The 16,604-nt window shown below is 44.0% G+C and overlaps 1 protein-coding gene across 8 annotated transcripts in view; it reads left to right on the top strand.

The window, feature by feature from the left end:
- The window catches only part of samd11 (sterile alpha motif domain containing 11), a 321,180-nt gene that overhangs the window by 203,431 nt on the left and 101,145 nt on the right, over window positions 1-16,604 (top strand). The window lies entirely within an intron of this gene.

The following is a 16,604-nucleotide window of genomic DNA, read 5'->3' as shown; positions in this document are numbered from 1 at the left end:
ACATCATAACCATCATAAGTTAGAGGAAGGAACTTGAGGACGTTAGAGAGTGTATGAAAGTGATTTACAAGAATGACACTGGTATTCAGAGCTCCTAATTCTCATGAAAGATGAACTGGTTGGGGTCTTGCTTTTTCTTTCTGTAGAAGACCAGGTGAAGGGGTGACCATTAATATTATGAAGGAGTATGACCGGATTGATGGAGAAAATGTTTCCATTTGCTGGAGACATCTGAACTGGAGTCATCAACATCAAATAGCTGTGAATAAGGGCAATGTCTTCACCCAGAGAAATATCTTTACCCAAAGTCTGGTTAAAATGTGGAACTTGTTGCCATGTGGAGGAGTTCAGGTGAATCATGTAGATTTAATGAAGTTGACAGGAGGAAGGAAAGAACAGACCATTGTGTTAATAAGCTTAGATGAAGAGGTATGATAGGAGTGTCAAGTGGAGCATAAACACCAGAGACTAGTTGGGCCAAATGTCCTGTTGCTACTTTAAAAATTCAATGTTGTGCACTGCTTCGTATTAATATGCATGAATAAACCAGTCAGGCTTCCTAGCATGATTGTATCATCACTAAAAGAACAACAACCATAATTAGACAGGCTGATTAAACTGAACAATTCAAGGTGGGTACAGTTGAACGCAACAAAGGGCTACTAATCTGGATAATGAGGCCTCTATGCTTTGTGCACTTTGAATGGCTTGACTGCATCTTGCCTGAATATATGATTTGTGTTTCGAAAAGACGGCTGATGCACCTCAGTTAGGCTATTGGAACAGCTCCTGGGAAAGTTTGCAGTGACTTATGAATTTGCAGCATGTCATTAGGTTAGACAAAAAGGAGCTTATTAATCCTGTGTAAGAGTGTCTGTGTCTATATATATTATAGACACAAAATGCTGACAGTTTTCATAATCCTTATTTTATGCAACATATTACAAACCTACCTTTCCTGGTACAGATTTCTCTCTGCGCACTGATCTCCTGATTATCAGGACAATTTATATGTTCAACAGTGATATTTATTTCTTAGGTGCTTTGAGTTCAATCTGTAGGATTATGACCTGAACAAAAATTTGAACCGATGAAAGACTTGTGTGGAACCTTTTCTGTTCTGCCATTCCATTTTCTTGATCAGTGAGTCTGAATGAAGGCTATTTTGTGTTGTTCTGGCAAAGTCGGTTTGTCCCCCTATCTTTACCCCATCTGAAATCTGGGAATAATCTAACATAATGTGCCTTAGTGCCAGTGAAATAGGATGTCATTTGTCAATGCTACCGTCAGAGCTGAAAATTATATTATTAAAACCCTGTCTGAGGCAGTGGCAGTATATTAAAGAAACATTTCTGTTTTCTGGGGATTTTCTTTCTGAAATGTGCAGAAATACAAGCTATGTTGGTCAGCAAGGTGAGAGCTGTTTATTAGGTGAGAGCTGTGATCTGATATCTGGCTCCCTTATTTTTTAAGTTATTTCTTGTCTTGTCAGAGGTCTGTTACCCATTGAGGTTTACAGCTTGTGTAATCAGATAGGGCAGAGGCAAGTGAAGTTATTCAAATTCTCACCTTCACTCTCTCCATATTGAGTAATATCCGTCTCCAGGATTATTAAACCCTTAGATTAAAAGTCACCAATGGACTTGGGAAGGAAACCCCTCCTCCTTACTCTGATATTATACTCTTTTATTTAATTGAGAAGGTTCTGGTTGACCTGGTATCCATTGCTAGGCAGTCTTGCACTGTGGCTGTAGTACATTGTGGGTGAGGACAATGAGATTGTCCTGTTTATTCTTTCATAGGATGTGGCCCTCACTAGATAAGCCTAAATTTCCCTTAAGAAGCACCTTCTTGAACTGTCTCTCACACACACACACACACACACACACACACACACACACACACACACAACTGTTAGGGAGAGAGTTACAGGACTTTGACATAGAAACACTGAAGGAAGGACAATACATTTCCAAGGCAGGATGGTGAGGTAAACCTACAGGCAGTGGTGTCCTCATGCATCCGCTGCCCTTGTCTTTCTAGGTGTTGTTGGAGCTGCACTCATCTATCCCTTGCCTGAGTGAATGGCTTGCAAGTATTGTCATGTAGATGGAAGAGGTGAAGAATTGAGCCCCTGGGTGGTATCTGTAACAGTTGGTGTCAGCTTGTGATCAGAAAGCAGAGCAGCTGAAAGAAATTGATTTTTTTTCAACACCACCAAAGCTCAGTGGTTAGTACTGCTGCCTCACAGTGCCAGGGACCCAGGTTCAATTCCACCCTCAAGTGACTGTTTGGAGTTTGCACATTCTCCCTGTGTCTGCGCGGGTTTCCTCCGGGTGCTCCGCTTACCTTCCACAGTCCAAAGATGTGCAGGTTAGGTGGATTGACGATGGAAAATTGTCCAGGGATGTGCCAGCCAAGTGGATTAGCCATGGGAAATGCAGGGTTACAGAGATGGGGCGATGCTGTTTGGACTGTCAGTGTGGGCTTGATGGGCCAGATGGCTTGCTTCCACACTGCAGGGATTCTATGATTCATTCGGCACATACGCAGAGCACAGTATAACATCTTATCTCCAACTGCTTCCTCTCACCCCTTTCAACTCTCCAATACAGAGTCAGTGTTAGGATATACAGTACAAATATATCTGTTATTAGTTGTGATTACATTCATAGACAACTTACAGCTCAAGAAATGCGCATGTCAAAGTCATATCTATTACAGAGTTCAGCCATGCCTTGTGATCAAAAATAAAAATAGGTTTGTGTCTCTTGTCTGGTAGTGATTTCTATTTGTCTCCTGCTGCTAACCCCTTGTTTCCCTCTCTCATCATTGTGATTGACTTTGATTCTGCTTCTTTTCCCTCTTGTTCGTTCCCCTCTTATTCTTTCCTCCTTTTTTAAACTTTTTCCTTGCCTTATCATCTCCCTTTCACTCCCCTACCTGTCCATTACTCTGGGTATTTTGCCAAAGGCCTTAAAGGCCCAAAGTAGGCCATCTTGATTGCCTGTCAGTTGGAGCACACAAAATGCTTTCTCTTTTCTCTGACCCTTCATTGTTATCCCTGACCCTTCATTTTCTGTAATTCTCACTTTCAGAGTCTGCTGACATCACATTCTCACTGTGAGGATCAACTTTGATAGGGACATAAAAGAGATGGTCACAGATAATCCCTCTTTTCAACACTAGTAAAGTGTGATGAGTGACTGATGAGATTGCCTACAATATGGAAACAGGCCCTTCGGCCCTACAAGTCCACATCAACCCTCTGAAGAGTAACCTATCCAGACCCATTCCCCTATCCTTTACTAATACACCTAGCACTATGGCAAATTAGCATGGCTGCACATCTTTAGATTGTGGGAGGAAACTGGAGCACCTGGAGGAAACCCACACAGACAGGAGAATGTGCAAACTCCACACAGATAGCCATCCAAGGCTGGAATTGAACCTGAGTTCCTAGCACTGTGAGGCAGCATTGCTAACCACTGAGTCACTGTGCTGTCCTGTTATTTAGCACGTGTTTTGTGTAAGGAGGTGAATTTCAACCATCTCCTCAGATTTTCCTGTTGTATTTACATTTCTCTCTCTAATTCTACCTCAAACCTCAACTCTTTCTGACTAACAACCTTTCTTTTCTGTGCTTTGTTCTTTGTTTCTCTGATTTCTCATTCTATTTATCTGTATCTTTCATGGCTTGACCCTGGCAACAAGGTCATGATGTTTTCATGGATCAGTGTAGTCCCCAAATTCACTTTAGAACAGTTTAAGTGACATGCTAGTTAGATAATCACGCAGGGTGAAGTCACAGTTGGTCATTTTGACTTCGATGAGAGTGTAAATTCAGCCACTGTTTTTTAGTTTTCCTGATTTTAATTTCACCCAGAACAATAGGTATCACAAACTTTATACTTAGTCAATAGTGCTGTCTTCCATATGGCATCTTTCCATCCATCCTTGTGAACTACATGGGCTAGGCTGGTTTTTGAAATGTTTTCTGGCCATGTTGCAAGGTGCATTTGTCAAAATGTTTGATTTTTTTTAAACATTCGCTCATTGAATGTGGGTGTCGCTGGCTGGGCCAGCATTTACTGTCCCATTCCTTGTTGTCCCTTAAAGTGGGGGTGAGCTGTCCTCTTGAACTGCTGCATGTGCTGTAGGTAGACCCACAATGTTGTTAGGGAGAGAATTCCAGGATTTTGACCCAGAGACAAGAAAGAATGGCGTTTTATTTCCAAGGGGGGATGGTAAGGTGATTTGGAGGGGATCTTGCAAGTGGTGTTCCCATGTACCTGCTCAAGGGAAATTCACTCCCCATCTTAATTTTGGTCTTTGGACTCCTTTCATTGAGTCATTCTCCAGACGTCAGCAGTGTCAAACCGTGCAAGAGCAAGCAGTGCCACAGTGATAATAATACTGGACCAGTAACCCATAGGGTTGGACTAATGTAAAAGAGCTGAAAATGTGTTGCTGGTTAAAGCACAGCAGGTCAGGCAGCATCCAAGGAACAGGAAATTCGACGTTTCGGGCTAGAGCCCTTCATCAGGATGAAGGGCTCTGACCCAAAACGTCGAATTTCCTGTTCCTTGGATGCTGCCTGACCTGCTGTGCTTTAACCAGCAACACATTTTCAGCTCTGATCTCCAGCATCTGCAGACCTCACCTTTTACACTAATGTAAAAGAGACATGAATTCCAATCCCACACATCAGCTGAGGGAATCTAATTTCACTGAACTAAATAAATCTGGATTTTTACAAATACGCTGATCTGAATTATAAACAAACCCGAGTTCACTGATGCCCTTTAGAAGAGAAAGTCTGCTGATTTTACATGGGACTACAGACCCATTGCAATGAGGTTGACTTTGAACTAGCCACTGAAATGGCCTGGAAAATGGCTTGGTTCTATCAAGCTATCACAAAAAAAGATAGTCAGCCGGAGAACATGTCCTTTTTAGGAGACCGTGGTGTACATGAGGAAGGTTGGCAGGTTTGGGGGAGTCATACCTGGGAGAGAACAATTGAAGACAATGGAACAGATTATCAGGAAGACGAGATGGTTAATGAGATCGCATCAGTTTTAGAGCTCTGGTCAAGGCATTTTTCCCCATCAGCTTGTCTGCATTGGAAGGGAATTAGAGACTTGATTTTTGCAGTTAACATTACAATGTTGCACTCAAGATGGCCTTTAGACTATAGAAAGCCCAATAATGGACTCGATTCTTAGCTCTAGACTTTAATGGACTCTTCCACTGGGAAGGAGTGAGAGACGGACGGAGGAAGGGGCAACGATGTGTAGCAAAACTCATCAGCCATGTATAAAGAACCGAGTTACACTGAATTGTGGCCAAGAGAAATCCTACGCCCATGTTTGGAATTCCTATCTCGCAGTCTATTGGTTCTGGCCCCCTGTGGCTCTGAGACTGCTACTTCCTTTAGCTCGTGGCTGCTTCCCTCCTTTGACATTCCACTCGTTCCCCAAAGCAGCCACATCTAAGGCCCAGACTGGCCTCTGCAACACAGTGGGTAACATTCCAGGCCGAGCAGAAGGTTTCTGAAGTATAGCATTGCTTAGGGAGCAATTTATACGTCAATATGTGAGTACGTGCTGAAGACGGCGATCCTGTGTTATCCCAGTTTTAAGTGAGGACAGAAAGCCTTCAGTATATTTCTACCCTTATTTTGCTTCTTGTTTCGCTTTTGTTGGACTGTAGCCAGAAGAACAGGCACCCCTGTTCCCTGGTGCTTACTTGAGCTAGATTTTAGCCGGTGGCAAGCAGGTCCCTGACAGCAGTCAGCTTCACTTGTGTGTTTGATTTTATTTTGTCTGTTCTTCTTATGGGAGAACTCAAACCCTGAGGTTGATTCCTTGCAGATAAACACATGTTATCTGTAACTTCTTCCAACACCTAATTTATAGTCAGTGGATGTCATAATGTTTTTGGATTTGCATTCTGATTACCCAGTTCTTCAAACCTTTTCGAGATTTCCTTTATATATGTGTTCTTATATCGCCATCTCCAAATCCCCATGAGTCTGTCATTATGATTCCAAAGCCTTACAATGTAAAAAGAAATTGTGTATCTCTCTTGTTGTTGATCTATGTTGACTCGCTGTCCAACAATGCTTTGATTTTATAATTCTCACTCTTATGTTCACATCCCTGTCTGGCTTCACTCTCTCTTCTTGTCTCCTTAAACTCTCCAGCCCCATAACGCTTCAAAAGAAATCTGCATTCTTTCCATTTTGGGCTTTCGAACATCCCCAATTTTAATCACTTCACCACTGGTGGCCATCCTTCCTCTTAACCTGAGTCTCCAGAATCCTCTCCCAAAACCTCTCTACCTTGTCCTGTAAGAGGCTTTTTAAAATTGACCTCTTTGGACAATTATCATTGTCACCTGACATTTCTTAGTGACTTGACTCAGTGTCTAATACAATTTGACACCGATTGTTCAAAAACGGTCCTGCGAAGCACCTGGAAAGTTTTCAATAGAAACCGAAAGAACTGGAAATCAGAAACAGAAGTTGCTGGAAAAGCTCAGCAGGCCTGGCAGCACCTGTGAAGAGAAATCGGAGTTGATGTTTCGGGTCTAGTGACCATTCCTCAGAATACCACATTGCTGGAAAAGCTCAGCAGGAAACAGGCTCTGTGGTGAGAAATTAGTTAATTTTGGATCCAGTGACCGTTCCTTAGAACCCTGCTGATGCTGCCAGACCTGCTGAGCTTTTCCAGCAATTTTTGTTTTTGTATCTGGAAAGTTTTATTGTCTTACTGGTGGTTGTTATGTCAATCTTCCTTCCCACTGATCTGCTCCACCCTCTCCTCCAACCTATCACCTTTACCCCCACCTCCATCCACCTATCGCACTCGCAGCTACCTTCCCCCCAGCCCCACCCCCCTCCCATTTATCTCTCCACCCCCAAGGCTCCTAGCCTCATTCCTAATGAAGGGCTTTTGCCCGAAACATTGATTCTCCTGCTCCTTGGATGCTGCCTGACCTGCTGTGCTTTTCCAGCACCACTCTAATCTTGACTCTGATCTCCAGTCCTCACTTTTGCCTAGTTGTTATGGACCAGGCCAGACCCCCTCAAAACATTTCAAGAAGGTAACCCAGACCCTAACTTTGCTAGTTGTTTTAAGCAGGTGTAAAGTGGATATTCCAGGAGGGATGCAGCAGGTCAAAGTCACTTAGTTTTAAACAAAACAGAATTTGTTTACAAGATTACCGAATGAAACACAAACAAGAGAGAAACAGAATGCAGAATAACTTAACCTGTACAAAAACTCAACAGATTATGCCAACTTAATGATGCTATTCCCAATACTTGCAACAACCCTCAATAACAGCCCTTGGCACAAAAGGTAAAATCAAACATATTCTTACAGGAGAGAAGTCAGACCGATAATACCAGGCTGGACCAGCTTCTTTGGGTCCAGTAGCTTTTGCCACACTACAGCTAAAACCAAACCAAACCAGAGAAAAGCTGAAAATGTGTTGCTGGAAAAGCGCAGCAGGTCAGGCAGCATCCGAGGAACAGGAGATTTGACGTTTCGGGCGTAAGCCCTTCTTCAGGGCTTATGCCCGAAACGTCGAATCTCCTGTTCCTCGGATGCTGCCTGACCTGCTGCGCTTTTCCAGCAACACATTTTCAGCTCTGATCTCCAGCATCTGCAGACCTCACTTTCCCCCCAAACCAGAGAAAAGCTGAGCTGGGAGAACTGACCACTCCCCTTTCATTTCACAAGTTTTTTTTTAAGACTTGAAAGCCTTCTGCTTGAGGCAATATCTGTTGGTTATAAACAAATTGGCCCAAGACTCTTCAACCCCAGACTTTTCGGAGTCTGTGTCTTTTATGACCTCTCTGGAAAACAAAAGCCCAGGACAGCATAACCTTATTAAAGGAGCAACATCATCACACCCTGTATAAATGCATGCTTTTATAGATTATTTCCTGGTTGGAGATTTAGTGAAGAGAGTCGTCATTTGAACACAGTCACTGAAAGTCAGGGAAGGGATTAGGTGAAATAGCAAAACTCATTTTCCCAGATGGTTACTCCTTATCCCTTGTGGTATTTGCCACTTCTACCACACATGTCTGAGGTTTTCGTTTAATTTGCCCATCCCTAATTGCCCAGAGAGTAGTTAAACATTAACCACATAATGCTGTGGGTCTAAAATCACATGTAGGCCAGACCAGGTAAGGATGGCAGATTTCCTCCCCTAAAAGGCATTAGAGAACTGGATGAGTTTTTACAATAATTGATTGTGGTCACCATTAACCTATTTTTTTTGTTTTGCATTTTTAAAAAAATGAATTTAAATATCACTGTCGGTCATGGTGGGATTCGAACACTTTCCCTCAGAACATTAAAAAGCACTGCTGCCTCACAGCGCCTGTAGACCCGGGTTCAATTCCCGACTCAGGCGACTGACTGTGTGGAGTTTGCACGTTCTCCCCGTGTCTGCGTGGGTTTCCTCCGGGTGCTCCGGTTTCCTCCCACAGTCCAAAGATGTGCGGCTCAGGTGAATTGGCCAAGCTAAATTGCCCGTAGTGTTAGGTAAGGGGTAAATGTAGGGGTATGGGTGGGTTGCGCTTCGGTGGGTCGGTGTGGACGTGTTGGGCCGAAGGGCCTGTTTCCACACTGTAAGTCTAATCTAATCTAATCTAATTAGCTCATCCAGGGACATTACCACCACACCACCATCTTCCCACAGCTTGGTCTTCAATGCTCCTTTGTCTTTGCTTTGTCATGGACTAGCCAGTTAGTTATGAGTGGTAGAGGACACGCCAATGTAGCGTATCTACAGAGGAGGTACTGTTTTTAGGTAGTAAAAGATTTATTGCATGGCAACAGTTAGGTGGCATGGTGGCTCAGTGGTTAGCACTGCTGCCTCATAGCACCAGGGACCTGGGTTGTGTGTGTGTGTGTGTGTGTGTGTATATGTGTGTTTGTGTTTGCTCCAGTTTCCTCCCCTTGTCCAAAGATGTGCAGGTGAGGTGGATTGTCTATGGTAATTACAGGGATTGGGTAGGGGTCTGTGTGGGCTGCTCCTTGGAGGGTTAGTGCAGCTGAATGGCCTCTTTCCACAATGTAGGGATTCCATGATGCAACCACGTTTGGTCAGGCATCATTACAGACATTAGAGAGCAGGTATTGCTACACCAGCTCCCCCTGACAGGCACATTAGAATTCCGTGTCTCCACTCACAGATGATGTGTGACACATTGAGAATGGGAGGAGTCAATATAACATGAACATTAACCCCTTTGGAACCATTGCGTTCCAGAACAACCCAGAGGGAGTGGAGCAATTATGTACACTTCCAATGCGGAGGGGTGCTTTTTAATGCTCTTTCAATTGGATGTCTTATAATCAGTGCTGGGGAGCAAAGTGACACTTCAGTACATCCAACTCCCTCTAAACCTGACCTCAGACTGGAACAAATCAATGTCTCCCCTTCTACCTTCCCTCTCCATCTTTCCCACCAGTGGCGGCATGTTGACAACCAGTCCGGCCACAGTTTAAACTGAACCTGGTTGATCTTGACATCAGTGACAATAACAAATGGACCTAAAACGCAGGCAGAGCGAGATCAGGAGGTGTCTGTATTCCTGTGGAGTCGAAGGGGAGGTGGTGGAATAGGGGCGCCATGTGATTTGCTTCTGAATCATACAGAAAGTCTCTGGTTTTGATATCCAATCTGCAGGCAATTAGCTGAAATCAGACAGGATGGCGGGAGGGGGAGATGCAATTAGACTCAGTGACCCTGGGCTAAGGATGCGAAAGAGAAGGAAAAAAGGAATCGCTCCTGATTAATTTGCAGTGACCTGGCCTGCGAGGTTTGTACAGTACTTGGATTGAAATCAGGGAAGAGAGAGATTGGGTCCCTTAAAAGCAGCAGCCCTCCTGTACTGGAGTTAGGAGCGACCAGGAGAAAAGGGTCGCGGGTGCAGGAACATTTGGCAAGTTGCACTAACGTCTCCGGGAGAGGAAGGGGTGCTCATCGGGAGGATTCTGATTTTTGGAGCAGCAGCTGACTAATTAAAGGGGTTGATCTGACAGCAAGCTGTGATAATAAAACACTGGCAATTTATTTTCACCGCAAAGCAGTACCCCACATTGAGAGCGCACTGAGGTGACTTGTATTGCTTAGCTGGCTGACCCAATCAGAGCCAGTTCAGGAGAATTTCATGGTCTTTTTTCTTTCAAATTTTAGAAGAACGACCACTGGATATCTTTTCCACCTCGCCACACGACACCTTTTCTAGAAAGTTGATCTGCACAGACATTCATCTTTTCAGCATTACATTAATAGTGGCATTAATGAGGCCCAGTACACCCTGACTAATGGTGCACAGGATATCTCAAAGCCTGGCTCCTGTGGAGACTGTGTTTGACTGACATTTTCCCAAATGCAATAAAGTCTGTGTGAATTGAGGCTCCCCAGTCTGACAGGGTTGACGAGTTGATTTGCGTTAAATTGTCAATTTCTCACTGCGTGCAGACTGCAGGTATTTGTGCTTGTCTGAAGGGGAGAAGGTGTTCAAGCTCACCTGAGTAAAAACAAGGGGGGAAAAGAGGTGGCTGAGAGATATCGTCGAGAGTACTAGGAAAGCACAGCAGGTCAGGCAGCATCTGAGGAACAGGAGAGTCAACGTTTCGGCCAAAAGCCCTTCATTTGCCCGAAATGTCGATTCTCCTGCTCTGTGGATGCTGCCTGACCTGCTGTGCTTTTCCAGCACCACTGTCTCGATCTAATCTCCGGCATCTGCAGTGCTCACTTTCACCTGGCTGAGAAACATGGCTGAGCAATAGGAAATCTGCAGACGTGCAATTCTCTTTTCTCTCTCCCCCCCCCCCATCAATTGAAAGGACCACATTGAGGAGGACATTTGTGTGGATGGGTAGTTGGAGAAAAATGTAAAGACTGCAGACGCTGGAAATCAGAGTCGAAAAGTGTGGCGCTGGAAAAGCACAGCAGGTCAGGCAGCATCCGAGGGGCAGGAGAATCAATGGTTCAGGTGTAAGCTATTCGTCAGGAATGGGAGGTGGGGGCGTGCTGAGGGGGATGGGTAGATCAAAAATAAATGCAACCAAAAATGCAGCACCTGCAGGTCTCTTCCCCAGGTGATCGTGAGGTTTGTTTTTGGGAGGGGGGGAGTTGGGGGGGGGGCTTTCCATCCAACTGTTCCAGTGTCAATCTTGGGACACAGTTCTTAATTCTGCCCAGAGCTCAGAGTTGCCTGTGTATGCCAGTGACCAGTCTCACTCCTGAGACAAAAGGATAGTCCAACCATCAGGTTTCCAACAACCCTAAGGGGAGGCATCAGTGTGTTAGAAATCTCACTGGACTAAGTAACCTGGAACCATAGGCTTTTGGAATACTGTGTTCATTTGTGGTGCCCCCTGCTACAAGAAGGATGTTGTGAAACCTGAAAGGGTTTAGCTAAGATTCACAAGGATCTTGCCAAGGTTCGAGGGTTTGAGCTATAGGGAGAGGCTGAATAGGCTGGGACTATTTCCCCTGCTGTGTTGGGGGCTGAGGGGTGACCTTATAGAGGTTTATAAAATCATGAAGGGCATGGATAGGATAAATAGAAAAGGTTTTTTTCCCTGGGATGAGGGAGTCCAAAACTTTAAGGTAAGAGGGGAAAGATTTAACAGGGACCTAATGGGCAATTTTTGTACAAGGAAGGTAGTGCATGTATGGAATGAGCTGCCAGAGGAAGTGGTGGAAGCTGGTACAATTACAACATTTAAAAGGCATCTGGATGGGTATGTAGGAACGGTTTAGAGGGATATGGGCCAAGTGCTGGCCAATGGGACTAGATCAGGTTAGGGTATCTGGTTGGCATGGACGAGTTGGACCGAAGGGTCTGATTCTATGACTGTACGACATGAATGTTCAAAGGACATGGGCCTGAATAGAAATTTGAGTTATACGAAAATCTGGAGTGGAGGTCTGGTTTAATGCAACCACTGTTTGTGCAGTAAGAAAACCATTCAGTTCACATATGTCTTTGAGGGAAGCAAATCTGCTGACCTTACCTGGTCTGGCCTACATGTGAGTCCAGATCCACAGTGAAGTGTTGACTCCTAATTGTCTTTGGATGATGCCCACGTCTTGTAAATGAATTTTAAAAACTCTTCCTGAGGGAATGTCATCACTGAACAGAAGGAGACAATTTGACCCCTTGAACCAATGACAACTCTCTACAGAGCAACCCAATCAATTTCATTATTCCACTCTATCCCTGCAGCTCTGAAAGTTTATTTGCTTCACAGGCCCTTCAACATCTGTTCAAAATCCTTTTTCACCTCTACTTATAACCCCCCTGTAAGCAGTGATTGCATCTCATTCCCACTCCTTGTGGCAAAATAGATTCCCCTAGCACCAACTGGACCTCCCAGCCAACTCTTGCACTGAGAACTTTAAATCCATCTCCCCGAGTCCTTACATAATGAAGACACGTTTGTCTATCTTATCTAAACCTGCCATGAACTAATACAGTTCAATTAAATCTCTGTTATTCCAAGGAGAACAACCCCACTTTTTCCAATCCTAAGATACAGAAGCCAGTCTAAGCCATTCAGGCCATCAAGTCTCCTTCATCATTCAATCGTGGCTGATATGTTTCTCAATCTCAACCTCCTGCCTTCTCCCCATAACCCCCAACCTTTATCCCAGTCAATAACCTATCTATCTCTGTCTTAGATACAGTCAATGACTGGGCCTCCACAGCCCTCTGCAGCAATGGGTTCCACAGAGTCACCACCTGTTGGCTGAACAAGTTCCTCTTCATCTCAATTCTGAAGGGTTGTCTCTTCACTCTTGAGGCTGCGCCCTCAGGCCCTAGTCTCGAGTGGAAATGTCTTCTCCACATCCACATTATCCAGGTCTGTCCTTAGTGCTAACACACCACATTCCTGGAACCATTCTGTTAAATCCTCTCTGCATTATCTGAAGGACCCTGACACTCTTCCTAAGTATGGTGACAACACCTGCCTGCAATATTGTATATGGCCTGACCCTTAATAAAGGACTCTCCCTATTTTTGTCCTCAATCTCTTTCATTAGGAAGCCCCCACGTCCCATATTCCTTGCTGAGTGCCCCCTACGTCGACTTGAACTGCCGGTGCACTCTGTAGCTCTGGTTAAAGGGGGCAAACATCGCTGGGATGCCAATTAATTTAAGTCAAAGTAGGATTTATCACAATTTGTGTGCTGCAATGTTTCCTCCAGCTCCTGGCCTTCCTGATTGTGTTGACAGCAATGTTAGCGTGTCAATCAGAGTGATTCCCACATGTCACTGTGCAGCATGCTTTTTCTTTATGTATTCCTGACAGACGCATCAGGGGTTTGCTCAGGACAGAGATCGATGCAGCCCTCTCATAATTGGCAGCCAGCCAGGCTTCTAAATTATAAATACCATGGCAACCCAAAAGAAAGAAAGACAACCTCATTTCTTAGATAATGAATTGGAGTAAATAATGAATGATTTTAATTTTTGCCCTCTTTCCTCCATATTGCAAAGAATTGGGGAATATGATCTGTTAGACAAATTAATTTAGTGTTTAGATTGTTCAAGTGAGGGGAAAGCTGTACAGACCGTCTTCTGTTAGCAGAAACCCAGTCAGTTTGGTGACTCTGTCCTGATACATTTGCCGTGAACATTCAAGTCCTGGCATAACCCTTCACTTTAATTTCCTCGCAGTCCCTGACCCTGATTTTTGAAATGGTGCTAAGCCTCCAAGTTTCAGAAGTGTAGAGCTTGCCAATATAAAAATAATGCTCTGCCTGTCGTATTAATTTCATTAGCACACATAATCTGTTCAACATAAATGCCAGGTAAGCAATGAAAGCTATTTTCTTTCACTAGGTTTGTCTTTTGATCAGTACCAAACCATTTGCATACTGAGGTGGAATGAGGGATTTATAACCCAGTAATCTAGCAAGATTAATTAGAGGCAGTTATTTACCAAACCGGTATACCTTTCAGAGAAGATGTTGTGAAACCTGAAAGGGCTCAGAAAAGATTTACAAGGATGTTGCCAGGGTTGGAGGATCTGAGCTACAGGGAGAGGCTGAACAGACTGGTGCTGTTTTCCCTGGAGTGTCAGAGGCTGAGGGGGGGTGACCTTATAGAGGTTTACAAAATCACAAGGTGCGTGGATAGGATAAATAGACAAAATCTTTTCCCTGGGGTGGGGGAGTCCAGAACTAGAGGACATAGGTTTAGGGTGAGATGGGAAAGATACAAAAGAGACCTAAGGGCAACTTTTTCACGCAGAGGGTGGTACGTGTATGGAGTGAGCTGCCAGAGGAAGTGGTGGAGGCTGGTACAATTGCAACATTTAAAAGGCATTTGAATGGGTATACGAATAGGAAGGATTTAGAAGGATATGGGCCGGGTGCTGGCAAGTGGGACTAGATTGGGTTAGGATATCTGGTCGGCATCGACAGGTTGGATCGAAGGGTCTGTTTCCATGCTGTACATCTCTATGACTCTAAATGCATAACCACAATATTGATCCTAAGTGAAATAACTCTTTGCAGGCTGGTATTCAATCACCAAATCTCCCTTTATTTACCATGTGCACAGTACACCAACCCTGACCAGCCAGCTCACAGGCTGTGGCCAGTGTAGTGAGACTCTCTGAGACTCCTGGTTTTGTCTGTCAACCAGAGCTCCCTGATTAGCCCAGGTTAACAACCCTAATCAGGGATCTCATGCTCAATGAGACCAACCTGGCCTTGGTTCCTTTCACGACACTAAATAAATATGCAAATAAAAACATTCCTGTCATACATTTGATGTAATTAAGTGTCTCGAAGCACTCATAGAGTCATAGACATGTACAGCATGGAAACAGACCTTTCGGTCCAACCTGTCCATGCCGACCAGATATCCCAACCCAATCTAGTCCCACCTGCCACCACCCGGCCCATATCCCTCCAAACCCTTCCTATTCATATACCCATCCAAATGCCTCTTAAATGTTGCAATTGTACCAGCCTCCACCACTTCCTCTGGCAGCTCATTCCATATACGTACCACCCTCTGCGTGAAAAAGTTGCCTTTAGGTCTCTTTTATATCTTTCCCGTCTCACCCTAAACCTATGCCCTCTAGTTCTGGACTCCCCCACCCAGGGAAAAGACTTTGCCTATTTATCCTATCCATGCCCCTCATAATTTTGTAAATCTCTATAACATCACCCCTCAGCCTCTGACGCTCCAGGGAAAACAGCCTTGGCCTGTTCAGTCTCTCCCTATAGCTCAAATCCTTCAACCCTGGCAACATCATTGTAAATATTTTCTGAACCCTTTCAAGTTGCACAAAATCGTTCCAGTAGGTAGGAGACCAGAATTGCACGCAATATTCTAACAGTGGCCTAACCAATGTCCTGTACAGCCGCAACATGACTTCTAAGCATTACCAAACAAAATGTCACACTAAGGACATAAGGTAAGTTTAAGAAAGATGATGAAAGGCTTGGACAATGATGGGTCTAATGATGACAATGAAACTATTGCCAATTGTTGGAAAATCCCAACTGTTTTACTAATGTCCTTTTTGGGAAGGAAATCTGCCATCCTTACCTGGTCTGGCCTACATGTGACTCCAGACCCATGTGTTTGACTATTAACTGTCCCTTGGACAATTAGGGATGGGCAGTAAATACTGGCCTAGCCAGAGATGCCCACATTCCGTGATGAATAAAAAAAAAACATGAGGTAGATTTTAAGGAACAAAAGAGCCAGGTGGAGAGGAGTCACGGTTTTCTGAGGAGAATTTTGGTGGTTCATTTCCAGGAAACTGAAGGCGTAGGTGCCAGTGGTGGAGTGGTGAGAACTTAGAATCTCTTAATGCCCAGATTTGGAGGAGGGAAGAGATCTTGCAATGATTTTGTCGGGCTGGGATGGGAGAGGTTAGGTCATCGAGGGATTTGTAAATTGAGTTGCTGCCAGGACCAATAACTAATGTAAGTCAGAGAATGCAAGGGAAATGTTTGAACAGACTTAGTGAGATTCAGTATGCAAGCAGCAGAGTTTTCGATGAGCTCAAGACAATGGCTAATGCAAGGTGAAAGGCTGTTTGGCTGATTCTAAAGATACAATGGGCATTAAATTCAGCACTGTAAGTTAATCTTGTAATAACTCAAAAGTGACAGCAGAAAAGTGACATTAGTTCAGATGCTGCAAAAGGCAGATTTTGATTTTGGACGTGTTAAACTTTTAAGAAAGTGTAAGAATGTAACTGAACTGAGATTGACGGAAGTGACCAGAAATGAACGAATACTTAGCTGGGACCAGTGCTCTGTCTTTTTTTGACAGTTTGAATAATTTGAGAATTACATCAATTATGCATAGTTAGTAAAATGATCAGTTGGCAGAGCTGAACCAATGGGAATTTAATTGTTGTCATTTTACAGAACGAAGGAAACAAAGCGTAAAGCTGGAAGTCCTGAAAACATACATTAAAAGGCTTACTTCAGTCAATCCTGATCTGTTTGTAAGGATTTGCTTTGAAATTATTGTTAGATATTGTAAATTACATTCATGGTTTTGCCATAAATGTTGTATTATATCTGAG

Source organism: Hemiscyllium ocellatum, chromosome 37, assembly GCF_020745735.1.
Source record: "Hemiscyllium ocellatum isolate sHemOce1 chromosome 37, sHemOce1.pat.X.cur, whole genome shotgun sequence".
NCBI lineage: Eukaryota > Metazoa > Chordata > Chondrichthyes > Orectolobiformes > Hemiscylliidae > Hemiscyllium > Hemiscyllium ocellatum.
This window is presented reverse-complemented; position numbering and strand designations above follow the sequence as displayed.